The sequence below is a fragment of the Coregonus clupeaformis genome, chromosome 18 (genome assembly GCF_020615455.1).
Source record: "Coregonus clupeaformis isolate EN_2021a chromosome 18, ASM2061545v1, whole genome shotgun sequence".
NCBI lineage: Eukaryota > Metazoa > Chordata > Actinopteri > Salmoniformes > Salmonidae > Coregonus > Coregonus clupeaformis.
In genome coordinates this window covers 48,402,693-48,408,748 of record NC_059209.1, presented here as the reverse complement: position 1 = coordinate 48,408,748, position 6,056 = coordinate 48,402,693, and the positions used below count along the sequence as shown (strand labels likewise).

The window sequence follows — 6,056 nt, the reverse complement described above, 5'->3', positions numbered from 1 at the left end:
ACTTTTCGGTTCGCCTAGCCGACTTCGGAAGGCGCCAGCCAAACTGAAGCATGCTGACGCCTTTAGGAGAACATCAATTAAATTAGCAGGAAGGCCATCTCAGCAGACTTAACCTTGTTAGTCATGTTAGACATCAGAGGTAGAAGGAAGTGAGAAAGGTGTTAAAAGTGTTACCAAGGTTACCGAGAAGAGAAAGGTGCTGACAGCATGAGGAGAAGCAGGCATCAGAGATAGGTTTTAGTCTCTCTCTGCTTTGATCAGCTGAACAGTGTGGAAGGAGATGAGAATGTGTTAGAGTTATTTTACAGAGGAGGGGAGAGAAAGCTCACTCAGGTAAACAATATTTAAGGGGAGGAAAGCGCCAAAGCATCAGACAACACTAAAACCCCACCCTTTATGGGTCTTTCTTATGGCATGAAATGTGGTCCTAGCATTTTTGTATGTTCTCTATAGTGATGTACTTGAAAATGTATAAATTGACCAATTCGGAACATTTGGGAAAACTCCTGGCAGACTTGACACAAAATATTGTGTAGTGATGTAATCTTTCACTGGATCAGTCTGAAACTTTGCACACACAATGCTGCCATCTTGTGGACAAAATCTTAATTAGACCTAGATTCCTACATCACTGTCTGGCCTTCCTCTTGCATTTCAAAGATGATTTTTTTTTTTAAAGCATGTTTCTTTGTTTGTATTGTCTTTTACCAGATCTCTCTTTCTCTTTCCACAAACTTCAAAGTGTTTCCTTTCAAATGATATCAAGAATATGCATATCCTTGCTTCAGGTCCTGAGCTACAGGCAGTTAGATTGGGGTATGTCATTTTAGGCGAAAATTTAAAAAAAAGGGTAAGATCCTTAAGAGGTTATGGCATGAAATGTGGTCCTATCAAACAAAGGCCTGAACGACATGGCATAAAATATACTACAATTAAAGGGGCCAGCAATGTGCCAATGGTACATCCAAATAATAATAATAACAATAATAATCACTGCAAGGTCTCCATCTAACACAAATCGATAGCAAAAGAAGTGTGCTCCGTCAGTAGCCTTGTAGTAATGTTCATTTGTCAGTGGGTGAAAGCCATAGGTCCCAGTTCCCGTCCCAGTTCCAGTTCGGTAAGGATGAACCGCGTTGACAACTGCAGGGGGAATGACATGACAACACAGTCACTGAGTTCTGTTCTACATAACACAATATGTGTAGACAACTGAGCAGAGAAAGACTGATGGACTGAGTATCAGACAGTTTGACAGGCGCAGAGAAGAAGTGATTGTGGCAGTTTGGCTAAGGACACCTCAACTAAGACAGGTGGAGGGAGCAGAGAAGTAGCCATTAGTTTAGGCTGACACACATTTTGTCACAAAATTAAAGTCAAGAGGGCTCTTTGAGTGTGTGTGTGTGTGTGTGTGTGTGTGTGTGTGTGTGTGTGTGTGTGTGTGTGTGTGTGTGTGTGTGTGTGTGTGTGTGTGTGTGTGTCTGTAATCTGTGAAATATATGAAATCAGGATTATTGCCCAGGGGCAGGATTCTAAGCTTTAAAGCCTCAGCAGAGAGAGATCCAGAATATGTGTGTGTTGCCTTGGTGAGGACAATCTCCCCCCACACCATGGTCCCCCACCCTCAACTTCACTCTCAGCACATATGTAGACTACCCTTCCACAGCCTCTATTTCTCTAGCTCTTGGCTGACCTGACCCAACCAAACACATTTTATAGGCCGATCTGGCATACGTCGGATATTAAAGCTCATCAGCCATGAAAGCAGATTAGACTAATCTGATTTAGTTATGGTTCTGCTTTCAGGTTGTTTTGCTCTCCACCTCTTGTCTCTGGCAGTACAGGGCGACTGCACTGTTATAATGCGGTTGATTTATAAATAAACACACTAAACTAATCCTTTACTTTCCATGTCACCCTCCCTATCATATACCCTCTCATATACCCTCTATTTTCCATCACTCACAACCGAAGATATTAAAATGTTATATTCATCCAATGTCTGCCACAATTTTGGATGACGTGACGACGTCATCGCTGCTCGTGCTGCTCCCTGTGCTCACTGAGTGCTAGTGCGCATGTGATGTTGGTCCATTTAAACCAGATGCAACGCGGATATAGACAGTCCATGAATCGGCGTATGCGAACGTGAGAAGATTACCTTGAAAACAACAGTCAGACATCTTGGATGCAGTCTCCAGTTCTTTATACCTCAGTGGTTAGCTCGGGTTAGATACACACAGACCGCATAGACCGCATGAGAGAGGAATGTACACAACACAACGACGAGAGGGATATATACCGTTCGTGAAAGTATGCCTTATCTACTTTGAAGAACTAGTAAATTGATTTCGTCAAACAGCTAGGCAGGCTAGCCTAGCTAAATAGGATGACTAAAGCCAGTAGTATAGTATGGGGAGCACAGTGATAACATTAGATGGTTGTCTGGCTGGCAGGCTGCTACTGCCTAAGCAGAGATGAGATGATGACTTTAAGGCAGTTGTATTCAAAGTCGGCGGGGGAACTGCAATGGGTTTGCCAAAAAATTAAAATGTAATCTAAATGTACCAATTTTAAGGTTGTAACATTAGATTTAGGGTGGGAGAATTTCTGACGAAAACAATGGGGTCCCCAGAAATGCTGGCGAAGAAAATGGGGTCCCGCTGAAAAAGTTTCAATACCACAGGAATGAAAAATAATAAAGTCATCAAATAAAAACGAAGTAATATACACAACTGAAATATTGTATTATTTCATAGTAATTTTTCTCTTGTCTACCCAATGTGGACCTGACAGAAACAACAGCTTATTTTCAATGTTTTGCAAATTGAATGTTCACTATTTTGGGGTTTGGAATTTCCATTAAAAAGCTCAAAAATCATTTTAATGTCATAATTTCATAATACATTTAATTAATGTAATGAAAATAATGTTTAAATCGAATAAAAATTTGATTGTATTTTAATTATCAAACTGAAACCGAACCGACCTCAAAAAGCACTAATTGCTCAGCGCTAGCCCTCTCTCTTAGCATGAGAACATACTGTGCAGTATAACCTCAATGGCAGCACTGTTCTTTGTGTCAGTATAAGGCCCTTGAACCAGTGTGCAACGAGATGTCTCATTGCTCAAATGCCAATATTCTAACAAAACCTCACAGACATAGAGGTTTCTGGATTGTCTCTCTAACAAGGGCATTTGAAAGGGTTTTTGCTCTATCTGAATATAGATTAGCAATAGTTGTACCTGTTTAGAAAACAGCTTTGTATACAGCCCTGTCAGTCAGTCAGGTCATGTTGTTGACTCATCTAAATGGGCTCTGAGGGCTGGCACCGTCCCACCATCCTCCTCAGCATATCTGGAGAGAAACACAGAGCAGCGAGCAGCAGAAAGTGGAACGCAACCCCCTGGAACACCTGTCCCCAAAACCCTACCAAGGAGAGGCTGGACCATTGGACTTGACTACTGACAAAAGATACCATGGGATGCAGGAGGGAAGGGTTAATAAAGTTCCCAGAATCATAGGCGATTAGGAACCGTTACTAACTGACCTGATTAACCTTTTTCATCTAATTTGAAATGTTTTACCTTAAACTAACCTAATTTAAATGAATACCTTGCTACGGTAGGTACCCTAATACAAACAATAGTCAATACAAATTTCATGGAGGAATGGAGCCTACAAGGCATCATTACCACCAATGGCAGTGGTTAATTCTCTGCCTTTAGAAGAACCCCTCCCTCAATATGTGTGGATATACTGGACGCATACCTGTCTCCCTACTCCTGTAGTCCATCAGGGACCCCAGGGAATCCCAGTTGTCATGGGGATATGCATCCTGCCAGCTGGGCTGTGGGTTTGGCCACTGTAGACAGAGGGTATCCATTAGCTAGCAGCAGAATTCTATTTAAACAGCAGCAGTGGAGGTGGACAGGGTGAGATAATAACTGTTTGTAATAAAACTAGATGGAAGCACACTGCCCCTGCATCATCACAAGCTATTTCTCCTCAAATAAAAATGTATGTTGTATAGGCCTATCCTATAACATTTTTTTTTTTTTACTCCATCATGGAACAGAATAGATAGCCTAAACTAATGAGGCATATGATACAGTGGTAGCTTACTCACTGCGCTGTTGCTGCATTTGAATGTCTAAATTATTTATTATGTAGGGCTAGACTAGTTGGTCCTGCAGAGGTTTGCGTGTGCGTGCCTGCTTGTACTAGGTCTTTGCCTTTAAACTTGACTGAAATGGGGCATTGAAATGGTATTCAGCTCTCATAAATCTGCATATCAAATATTAAGAACACCTTCCTAATATCGAGTTGCAACCCCCCACCCACCCAAAGGCACTTAAATATTTTGTCTTGCCCATTCACCCTCTGAATGGCACACATACACAATCCATGTCTCAACTGTCTTAAACCTGTCTCCTCCCCTTCATCTACACTAACTGAAGTGGATTTAACATCAATAAGGGATCATAGCTTTCACCTGGATTCACCTGGTCAGTCTATGTCATGGAAAGAGCAGGTGTTCTTAATGTTTTGTATACTCAGTGTATGTCAATCACTGACTGTCACTCAATTAGCCCATGTCAGTAAAAACAAATTTGACTACTAAATTAGTCTAGCCAGATATCTAAGCTTGTAGTAATCATTGCCAAATTACCGACCAGGCACATGTTCATAATGTTTTGTACACTCACTGTATATTGTGTTATAAGAGCGCTTTATAAAACATAATTTCCAAATGCACCTAGCAATGAAGATTTGTCAAACCCAGCTTGAATGATTAAAACCATTAAACACCATACATTATGATTGTTGTAATAATCGTTTACCCTATGTTCTCCTCAGCATGATGATCACGTGTATTATTCTCCCCAGGAAAGAAACCAGGCAAATGGGACAATAATTGTAGGCTGCGGTCTTGGAAGCTATTCACAGATGCTGCTATTCACATATTAAAATGTAGAATTAAATGTCTTATTAAAGAATATCAGAAGATAGAAAATCGGTCAGTGGTTTCTTACCTTTTGCATTGACGCAAGTTTGACCATCGGTCCAAAATGCACCAGTCTCACAGCATCTGTGTCAGCAAGGGTGGCGCCATGAAGCGCTCCAACTGTGTCCAACTCTGATCTTCTTCAGGTAGAATGAGCGATGAACAAAATTATCAGTCATATATAGTATACATATTCTGAATTAAAAGCGAATCTTTATCATCAATGGTTGTGTGATGCGCAGTGCACAAAAACCTATTCCAATTTACCCGTGGAGTGCGTCAGTTTGAGCAGAGAGGTCGGGTGAGTGCGGAGCAGCTGCCTCTGATGGGCGGTTAATAATGGAGAGTAAATAACAAGACTGAAGCCTGGACAAAGGAGTGTTTGGATGGCACGAGGAATTAACCCGCAGATGTCTGTATTTTGTATGCGAGCGCGTGTAGGCTACGGACTCCAGCTGCCACAGGTCTACGAGTACGTTCTATTGTAATGCAAACTGATGACAGAATGAATGCCCGTCAGTCTCCTCTACCATCTGCGTTCCCTCGGTAACCAGAAACGTAGCCTGTAGGCGCCATCCGAGCGTTTGGCTACAGATTAGGGCTACAACAATATAATATCTGCAGTGAGTCGGAATCCAATAGAATGAAACACTCTACATACGGGGATGTCTATTCCTATGCCATTTTAGCCCATATAGTGTCCAGTTTGGTAAGAAATTATCACAGGATCAGCCTTGCCTGCACAGTGCCATGGGAAAATTGAAAGCAAGAACCCTCCTATATGTGTGACCCCCTATAACCTAATCTAAATAAGGGCCTAGACGCACACAAAAAGCAATTATATGCTTGAATGTTCATTTATCTTTTGTATATTCATTAGTATCCCGCATGGTGCTGTCACCCAACAGTCTGCACTTGGAGCCATTTCTCCTCTGTTGTTTGCAGGTTGTTAATTCACTGTCCTATTTTCTCTTGTTTCCTTTAATCTCTCACACAGCTTTAATCATGGATAGAATTCATTTATCACACACACACACAATTTTGTAA

The 6,056-nt window shown here is 41.4% G+C and overlaps 1 long non-coding RNA gene across 2 annotated transcripts; it reads right to left on the bottom strand.

Annotated features, from left to right (window-relative positions):
• Positions 1–794: 794 nt before the first annotated feature.
• On the bottom strand, positions 795–5,731 carry LOC121530905. 2 transcript variants are annotated; one of them, XR_005994070.2, is made up of 5 exons: positions 5,277–5,717; positions 5,038–5,149; positions 3,773–3,866; positions 3,247–3,358; positions 795–1,143 (listed from the first exon to the last, which is right to left on the bottom strand). It is a non-coding gene; the product is annotated as an uncharacterized LOC121530905 (long non-coding RNA). The 2 variants fall into 2 exon arrangements; XR_005994069.2 differs by having other exon boundaries at positions 3,247–3,866; positions 5,277–5,731.
• Between the last annotated feature and the right edge of the window lie 325 nt (positions 5,732–6,056).